Raw genomic sequence first — 10,950 nt, 5'->3', positions numbered from 1 at the left:
TAACATTTATTTGTTATTCATTTGTTTTTTGACAACTTTCTCGAATCTATGTATATAGTAAAACAAACACGTCATGTAAATTATTTACAGTTAAAATGTTATAAAAGAAGTTTTAAATATAGAAATAGATTACGCCCGGTGATAAAATATTGAAAATTCACCGATCGTAAAAAAAATACCAAAAAAACTGCCGTGAAAAATGCTGACTTTAAAATATTTGGAAATGCTCAGTGAAAAGTTTTATTTATTATTAAAAGAACGGACTGGAAAATATTATATAAAAATTGTTTGTTTTGCAGTAAAAAAAAATAAATAAATAAAATGAAATATTCGACTTTCTCCGATAAAAATTAAAGTTCAAAAACGAGTTCACTTACTATAGTTTGTTAGATTAAAATTATCCTAATGTGCAGTTATAATAATTATTATCCAAATGGAGAATTGTTCTTTCTCTTTGGAACATACATAGACGATCGTTAACACAGCCATATTTTTTATGCCTGTTAGTGTGACCGCGTGGTTGAATGTTGGAAACTATCTGTACCTACAAATTGATCAGGAAGTGACGTTACGCTGTCATGTTCACTGGCCTACTCTCTCGGTGGTGGTAGTTTAACCTAAACATGACTATCTACTTTAAACCCATCAAACAGGTCACCAATTCATTTATTTAGGGCATAAACTGACTTTCTCCAGAGACGGTACTGAAACACAGAATCGGGTTGGGTTGGGTGGCTTTCCAAAAACACTGCACAATTATAAATAAAAAAAGGTGCCGACAACTGTTAAAGTAAAAGTTTATTTAACATATGTCCGTCCAGTAGTTTTATACGGCCTTGATTGTAAGCCAATCGTATTGAAGTGTTTCAAAATCATGAAATGCGTTTCATTACGGGACATCGTCTGATCGAAAAAAAATATATTCACCCTCCGCCAAACTATTCCCCACATCTCTGCTTGATAAAATCAAAAGTAAAACGCTTTAATTTTTTGGCCATGTCAAACGATCAACCACTGGCCTATCAATGTTATGCTTTGAAGGTATGTTAGAAGGCAAAAAAAAAATATCAGAGGAAAGCCAAGGAGAAGGTGGAGAGAAAATATTTTTGTTTGGACATCTCTTAACAGTTGGGCGTCCATCAACCAACTTTCCTTGGATCGGAAGGAACGGCACGTGGATTCGCAATCCTTACCAATCCGAAGATGCGTCTCATGGTGGTCGTCATTGTAGCATTAAATTTAATGCTAATTCACACAAAAAGTAAAATGGATTTCCACCTTATTAAGAAATTATTATTAACAATTTGAAAAACATAAATAAAAATGTATTTTTAACATACGTGTTTACTTGAATGCTTCAGGCTACTGTTCTCGTGTTAGTCATTTTAACCCGAAAGGCACCCTTGGGGGGGGGCAATAACAGTTTTCCGGAAAATCAGTTCTGTTACTTTTTGTGTTTAATGTTTGTGCAAAATTTTAAAAAATACTAAGGCGTAGTTATTGAAAAAAGTGCGGACAGACAAACAGACGAACGGACAAGGGTGAATTTACAGCTCCATCCTCCTTTTGTCGGGGACAAGCAATTATTATATTCAACTTATAATTATTTGGTTTAAATTAAAGTTTAATTATTGTTAAATACACTACCCGATTACCATACATTACTTTGTTCTAATTTATTAAATAGATATGTACCCTTACAACTAAGGATTCATTGGCCAGCATTCTATTGTTACATTTGGTTTATTTGGATTTTCTTACTCTATATTTCAAGTTCTACACTAAACGTTTTCTTAATCAACTCTCAATCATCATTAACAATTTGAAAAACATAAATAAAAATACATTTTTAAAAATGCGTTTTATTTGGATTTTTCGGGCTACTATTCTCATATTGAGTGTTATTTTTAAAACGAAACCATTTACTTAACCAACGAGATTATCATACTCTCATTTCTCAGCGAGTACCAAGTAATTTGCAATCCTATTTTTAGTGTCACCCGTACTTAGGATTAAACCGTCAACCTCCATGAGAGTGTAACTGACAACGAATATGACATATACTTTATCCATTACGCTACGTGTCCTTGCGGGAAATGTAAAACTATCTACCAGTTTGTTTGTTTATTTTTTACTCACGTTCATCCTAACAAGACATCTCGCCACTTGGACATAAGGGGCTACTATTTGGGGTCATACCTAGGAAAGATTAACAAGATATTGGTTTACGTTACATTTAAACTTCTGCATATCAGTACAGTCAGAAAAGCAGGAAGTGAATTCCAAAGTCTAGCTGCTAGAGAGAAGAAACTATTAGAGTATAAAGTTGTCTGGCATTTAGAGACCTCTACAGTGAAAGGGTGAGATTTTGTTGTTAAGCGGGTTTGTCGGGAATATTTACGTCGAGGGGGAGGGAACAAGTGCAATGAGTTCATCAAAGTACATTCCATAAAAATATTTGTCAACCGTGAACATATTCTTGGCTCGACAGCTAGACAATAGTGAGTATTAGTTGGATTCGAAAGTCTTTTGATCTACGTCGATGAGGAGCATGTTTAAATCGAAACCCATTGAATAAAATTAAATGCAGACGTATTGCCTGATTACTTGGTTCCATAGAGATTAATTTTTCAGATATAGTTATCTAATATTTGCTTAATTATCGGGGTGAGCGCGTACGCAGACCCCCACACTTTAAAATAATGTTTCCGAATCAGCCACATTTGGGATGATCGCAAAGGTCAACCTAACCGTAGTGCAATGGAAGGGTCTCACTTTGGGAGAACGGCCTAGATGATCACCGTTTTATATATATTTTATTGCAAACAAAATTACAAATCAAACAATAATGATATTGAATAAAAGGTCAAATTAATCACAGCAAAATTAGGCACAAGGCCCTATAAGATGTTGAGGAGGGGAAGGGTACAGGGTCTTTGTGACTAAAGTAAAGAATGTAAGTAATGAAGACTTTGGAGTCTTACTCTTGACTTTTTACCATAATACCTCATTCACTCTATGGATCCTAATCTAACTAATGAATCCCCAAGCGTTAAGAATAAAAAAGCATATGTACAATTTGTAAAAACTTGTCTGTATGTTTGTGTATGCATTTTTTTAAATACAGATTTAGTGTGTGTGTGTGTGTGTGTGTGTGTGTGTGTGTGTGCATGTGTGAGATAATAAAAAGTTCAATTTCATTTGAAAAAATAAAGTTTTGAATTAAGAATGTAAAAAAAACGGCTTAGATGATCACCGTTTACTCCTAAACCAGGTAAGTATAACTTTTTTTTATGTAAAAATGCCCAGTTTTATATTTCATAATTAAAACCACTAAACAAACGGGGTCACATGAATAAAAATACCATTGAAATAAAATGAACCTTTTTTGTCAAATATTTTACATTTGTTATTAACAAAAAATATAGTTAAACAAATTTGCTTTCATTTGACTATAATTAATGTATTTATCAAATCATTATATCTTTAAAATCATTTCATTTTAAACAAATATGTGATGTCAACGTCGTTTAATACTGGGCGCCAAATAAATGTCAAGGTCGTTTATTTAAATCAAAGAAGGTGAACAAAACCGGTATTTCCTTAAATTTTATACCTTTTTATATAACTAAAAATACATGTGATCTTTTTTATTTCGTTTTGTTTTGTTTTCGCTCTGAAAATATGAAGTTATATTGAAAATAATGTTGAACACGAACGAATAATCACCTTTGAAAATTTATTTTTATTACGTGATCAATAAGATTTTTTAATAAATCATTAATTTATTGTCTTTGGTATATTTCTATTTTCATGAATAATAATTTTTTTGCTTTGCTTTTTACTAGCAAATAACTTAAATTTATTTATAACTAGCACGGGTGCCCGGCGTTGCCCGGGTGTTTGGAGGTCTATGCTGAGCAAAAAAAACGGTCAATTTTTTTTAACTTTGCCCCCTATTATGACCTCTTAACATTTATCGTTTTGGGCTAAAATCATATTATTAAGTTAGATCCATATAGGAATCTATATCTAAAATTTCAAGTGCTTAGATCCAAAATTGTCGGAGGAGTTTGGTAGAGTTCTCAAAGATTAAATCGCTGAACTTTGACCCCTTAATCGCCAAATTTCTGGCCGAAAACCGATCACATCGATTTTCCCAAGTCTCAGTACCTAGTATATCAAATTTCGAGTCTGTAGACTTAAAATTGAAAGAGTTATTGCGTAGAGAAATGTACACAGACACACACACACAGACACGTTCACTTTTATATATATATATATATATATATATATATATATATATATATAATTTATATGTGTGTTTGAAGTATTGCAAATATTTTCGCACATTTTTTGTCAGCATGTTAATATGAAAAAGGTTATATTTATTCTAAAATCGATAATTCACAATTTAATTGACTTATTCTTTAAATATTTGACACTGGTGCATTTTAGTTGGGGTGATGCGTTTTTTTGTTTTGTTTTGTTTTTTTTTTTTTGTTTTTTTTTTTTTTTGTTTTTTTTTGTTTTTTTTGTATTTTTTTTTTAATTTTGAAAAATTTCTACACTGAAAAAAAGGAGTCAATTAAAAAAGTTTCTCTATAAATGTTAGTTTCGTGTAACTTTTTGATAGAGGCAAAACAAACACACGAAATGTATACAGTAGCCATAGTGAAACGTTAATTATCGGAACATTTATTGAATTAAAATTATTATTTAGGTTTTGTAAAATAATTAGAAATTTGAACGAAATTACAACAGTCATATTTTGTATTTTTCCCGGAACCAGTTAAGGTGGTCAATATTAGAAACTGTATAACTTTTTTTGTTTTCAATATAAATTCTTCCATGCTTTATACTCAAGCAGAAATTTTCCTATCCAAAGGAGTGCTTTTATTTTATACATACATATTTTTAGGCATTGGTAATTTTATGTCAAAAGATCTTTTTTTAATATTATTAACATAATAAAAATACATTGAAAGAACATTAATTGAAATATGACTTTCTTTGTTTTTTTAGTGATTGCATTTTTGCTTTGAGGTGTAGATAAACTCTGAATAAAAAGAATCAATTTAAGGCTATTGATAGAGAAATAAGTTCATTACACTTTTTGACTACTTTTTCATGTTTCTGGTCTTAGTCAGTCATCTGAAAAAAAGAAAAAGCTCTACTGCGATAAATTAGCTGAACTCAGTAGTTGCTAAATATGTATGCATACTCTAGATAAAGCAAATCTATATATCTTTTAAAGTGAACGTGTCTGTGTTTGTGTGTGTCTGTGTGTCTGTGTACATTTCCCTATGCAATAACTTTGTCAATTTTAAGTCTACAGACTCGAAATTTGATATACAGGGTACTGAGATTTGGGAAAATATATGTGATTGGTTTTCGGTCAGAAATTTCGCTGTTAAGGGGTCAACGTTCAACGATTTGACCTTTGAGAACTCTACCAAACTCCGACAATTTTAGGTCTAAACACTTGAAATTTTAGATAAAGATTCATTGGACATGGATCTAACTTAATAATATGATTTTAGCCAAAAACAATAAATTTTAAGGGGTTATAATAGGGGTCAAACTTTTTAAAAAATTGACGGTTTTTTTTTTTTTTGTTTTTTGTTTTTTTGCTCAGCATACACCTTCAAACACCCGGGCAACGCCGGGCACCCATGCTAGTATGTTATAATTTAATGATATAGAAACTTATTTATACGCTATGTACAACAATATAAGCATTGTTAAGTGGTTTAGGCAAAATCGGTTGTTGCTTATTACTTAAAATACAACAATTTTGTAGAAACTCAGAGCAGATTGATTTCTAACATTTTTTCTCAATCAATAAAAACAACAAAGACTAATTAAGGAGATAAAATCGATACAACTTTTAATGTAAATATGTTACAGACAATTTCACCTTTTTTATTTTGTTTATTATGATCTCGGGAAACGCCGGATATCCCTGCTAAACTTCCATAAGACCTCTGTTTCGAGTGGAAAATTGCAAAAAAAACGGAAACAAACAAATCGTCGTAAAAATGTAAAATACACAAGAGCCGATAGTTTCTGATACGATGTTCTTTTTTTATTTTCAAATAATTTCATCATTCATTCATTCAAGTGGTGTTTTGTCTAGTATAGGCTATGTCTATCCATTAATTACTCTCCCAAGAGGCATTCATGAATTCATTGTTGCTCATCACTTTTGATGTCGTTTCATAACATACACAGGTTGATATTTATCTTTTAATATAAATGTTATCTAAACTTAAGGTCTGGTGGGTATATGATGTAATGTCTTTATATACGCATGTATATATTTAGTCAGTAGAGTTTAGTTTCCTAGAAGTACACCCAATGAAACAAAATGTGTCTACCAAAGAGTGCTCAATGAGTGAACAGAGCAGCTATATTAAATTTATTTATACAAACATTGATGGCTACATATGGACATACATGTTTCTGTAATCATCCGCGTTGGGGGATTACGTCTTCAGGCCAAGAATTATCGTCGAAACCTGATATTTCAAACAAAACATTTTCTTATTTCGCTTAATAAGTTAGAATGTAACATGGGTGGGGGTTATGAGCGGGGAGAGGATAAGTAAGGTCTTTGAAAATAATAAACCTCTTCTTTTTTACTTCCCTTTTGTATATTTATTTTTTAAGTTTATCTATCCCATCTTTTGGTTTTTACGGTATAAGGTACTTGAGAATTTAGTATTTTTGTCTTGCGGTCAATAATTAAAAACATTCCTCATGGCTATTGAGTGCTGACTGGTGTATTTCAATTCACACACACACACACACACACTCTAGAAGCAAACATACGCATATATCTATACTCAGGAGTGGATATATACCGCTCGCTGTATATTACTCCCACACACATGCACTGAAAACAGACAATAGCTTTAAAGATACACAAGAATAAAATTAAAATAAATTAAATAAATAAATAAATAAATAAAATAAAAATAAAATAAAAAATAAAATAAAAATAAATAAACATAAGCCCCGAAAGTTATCAACCTCCTCATGCATACATATATATAAATACACGTATAAACACCCGTGTATGTATACACACATATACACATACATAGATACATAATACTCACATACAGTTATAACATGTTTATATTTATACTCACATACGCAGTTATATCAATGCATGGACCCTCAAACACAGACATCCATGTACACACCCGCATATTATATATTATGACTGTTACTATGCCAAAACTAATAATATTAATCCTACTAACAATCCTAGTAATAATAATTTTTATAATATTAATAATATTAATAACACAAACAATATCAATAATAATAATAATAATAATAATAATAATAATAATAATAATAAGACTGTCGATTGGGAACTTTAAAAAAACCTGTGGACCCCAACCGGATACACGTCTCAATAATCGGCACGACGGTTCTAGGTTCAATCCTTGGCTTGGGAAAGATGCTAGTTTAGCGGCACTGATGAGTTGTGATACAACGAAACAGGACTGTATGTCGATGACTACAAATATATATATATATATATATATATATACGCATACTAGCATACACACAATATATACACACACAGTCAGACTATCCGAAGGCGCAGACACATATCCCCATCCATACGTGTCCCCAAATGCCCACAGATATATACGAGACACATAGACATATAGATATCAATATAGACTCGTGTATATACTTACATATATATACACACATGGACACACAGATGCCCGCTCACCCACAACGCATAAATACACAGCAATACATGCACAAATACAAAACAAAATGTATAGTCTTATTTGTAGTATTCCGAATTTTATTGGCCTTATATAATTAAGTAATCGTTCATATAGCAATAAATTTTAAGCAAAAAAGAAATTACTTAAACTGTAAGCTACAAAATTATCATAACAATAAGTGTATTTCATTGTTAGTTACAATTGTTTCAAGACTATTTGGACAAATTCAAACATTATGGCGTTTAAAAATTTTCAGATGAACAGCCTTTCTTCAGACTTATTGAATAAAAAACACTTTAACAATAGAACATTATGGAAAACATTTCACTGAAAAGGAAAAGAAAACAAACGAAACTATTTTACCTCTGTCACATCCTTGCAAGGTATTTTTGTTTTTGCTTTATATATGTATATATATATATATATATATATATATATATATATATATATGAACAAATGATTAATAAAACATGTTAAAAAAACATCTTGAAAAAGAGTTAAAACATATTTAATTTTAAAAAGGAAGCACAAAATAAATGGATAGTCCTTAATCTGCGGAGTTTCGAAGAAATACATACACACACACACACACACACACACACACATATATATATATATATATATATATATATATATATATATATATATATATATATAAAGTCTTTTGTCATTTATTCATTATATTGCTCTGTAATTACATATAATGTTTATTTATACAAGCACGATTATCTACAAAATTGCATACATATTTCTGTAGCTTAGTCTTTTCAGAGATCCAACGTGGTCAGGCTATAACGAAAGGTCATTTCGCAAAGCTCAGACCAAGATAAATAATATTTTATATAAAACGAATGTTCGTGGTCTGAGCCTGATGATGTGGAGTCTGTGAAAAGAGTTTGCTACAGAAACATGTATGCACATATGTAATGTAGCTGATAAATTTTGTATAAATAAACATATTATCAACACAAGCTCTGCTCATTTATCGAGCACTTTACTGAACACATGCGTTTCAGTGGATTAACATCTAGAAAGCATACAGCTATTATATATATATGATAGCTTCCTTTAGTCTTGACCGATTATAATACCCATTGTAATCTTTTATCTTTTCCGCCCTGGCTCATCCGAAGGATAGAAACTCATTTTAAAAGAAAATAAAAGGAATATGGTCATTATTGCATAAAAACGAAAATATCCTAAGTTGCAATTGTATTTTTGTGGTTTTATGCCATCTTTTATTTTAATGTAGGATCATTAACGCCATACCAGCGTATTAATATGATGTAATAATACTATTATAATTAATACTAACATATATTATACGATACGTTTTTGCATTTATTATTTATAAAACGGCCCACTCTAAAATAAAAAAGCATAAAAAAGAAAAAGTTACAGCTGAATATGAGAGCGAATAAAAAGAAATAGTTCGTCAAATTTATTTTTAAGAGAGAGAATAACGCTGTAAGAAATAATGCATGAAGATTTTTAGAGGTTGATAGAATGATAGAGTAAGAGAGTAGCTGACAGACTAGGCGCAGAATAAATTGTGGTCAATCGGTAAACTTTTAATGGTGGTTCTGTGTAAATGTATGCAGGCGAAAATAAAATAAACACTCTACATGTGATGACGGTGTCAATTATATATGAGTGTAAAATTTGGCGTAACGCTTGTCTTGTAGACGCCATGTTTTGCGTAATACGTTCGTTTTTTTTGTGTAAGATGTTAATTCTGGAATGAGAGAATTAAATATGACATCCAATAAGAAAGGGTTGAATTTGTGAAGGGAGTAATCATTATTTTTTAAATCTGCTCGTTGGAAGTTCACGCTATGTCTATGAGATTATGATTCAGTTTATTAGAGTGAAGGGGCAATATAAGGCTACTGTGTGTCGTTTTGCGCGGTGTATAGCGGTAGCGGTGAGAGCAGTTATGAATTAGAGGAAAAATAGGAACTATTTTCTTCTTATGCTAATGGCGATAGTGATAATGTCACTCCTATGATTAAATCTAGAGTTTTAATATGACGAATGAAAGTGTCAAAATGTTGTTCTACGGTCTTTTGGTGCAGAGGGGAAAACTGCACCGCTTTTATTATATTTAGGGATAAATTATTTTTATTCATTTTCTCAAATAAGATTAACAATGGTTGAGTCTAGACTGCATGTATTTAGGAATTATTTTGTACGAAACTAATTTTTAATTTATTAAATTTGTTTACGCTATTTCAGCTATTTGTTTATATATAAATATTTGCCTGGCTATAAGCTAATTATTACGTGAATAAACATTTTATTGTACATATTTTTACGTTTAAACATACTTCTACTGCTGTCATTTAGTTAGAATTAATTAACCATTTATTTGCATCATTATGAGAGATTTCGCTACATGTGTTTTTCCTTTTCGTTCAAGGGACGCCATTCTACATTAGAAGTATACTGTATTATCTCCTTTACACATTATAATCGTTTTACTTTGGTATTTTGGACGGTTTAACTGTACTAATTAAATGTGATTATCTATAATTTTATTTTATTTTTATTTTACTTCATTTATTTATTTTTTAAAAATGTATTTAATATATTGTTCATTTAATCCGGTATATTTTAAATCAATTTCTATGTAAAGTAATTCATATTTATATACATGTTATATCGATTTCTAGTATAATTAAACTATTTACTATATTCAAATCTATAATTACCTAATATATCTATGAATCAATTAATAAGGGTTTTATTACTCAATGAGGAACCCCTCCCTGGACTTTAACCATCTATCTCTGTCACGAGCTATCCGCTGCCATGTGGGACCTGTGTGTTGTATCAGGTTGTCCCTCCATCTTGTTCTCGGTCTTCGCTCTTATGTTCACGAGGTGTCCATTCTGTTGTCCTAATGGATCATCTGTTGTCATGTTATCTAGCTACGTGCCCTGCCCATCTGTGTTTTAATGGCAGTAACCCTTGTTTGTTGGCAGATCCAGATGTTTATCTTTCTGTATTGTAGAGTGACGCCTAACATTGTCCTCTCCATCTTTTTTTCTGCCACTGCCAAGAGTTTACTTCGGCGAGTTGTCGGGGTCTATATTTCACTACTGTAGATCATCACATATAGTATATATTCATTGAAGATCGTCCCTTTGATTGACATACTTGATTTGCCGTTCGCATGATATTACCTAAT

General features: G+C 30.9%; 1 non-coding gene across 1 annotated transcript; it reads right to left on the bottom strand.

The window, feature by feature from the left end:
* Positions 1 to 2,662: 2,662 nt before the first annotated feature.
* LOC145284159 (U1 spliceosomal RNA) lies at positions 2,663 to 2,817 on the bottom strand. Its single transcript, XR_013868799.1, has one exon. It is a non-coding gene; the product is annotated as a U1 spliceosomal RNA (small nuclear RNA).
* Between the last annotated feature and the right edge of the window lie 8,133 nt (positions 2,818 to 10,950).

This window comes from Euprymna scolopes, chromosome 8 (genome assembly GCF_053919585.1).
Source record: "Euprymna scolopes isolate OS-2025 chromosome 8, ASM5391958v1, whole genome shotgun sequence".
NCBI lineage: Eukaryota > Metazoa > Mollusca > Cephalopoda > Sepiida > Sepiolidae > Euprymna > Euprymna scolopes.
Note: the sequence above shows the minus strand (reverse complement) of the source record. Positions and strands in the feature narration are given on the sequence as shown.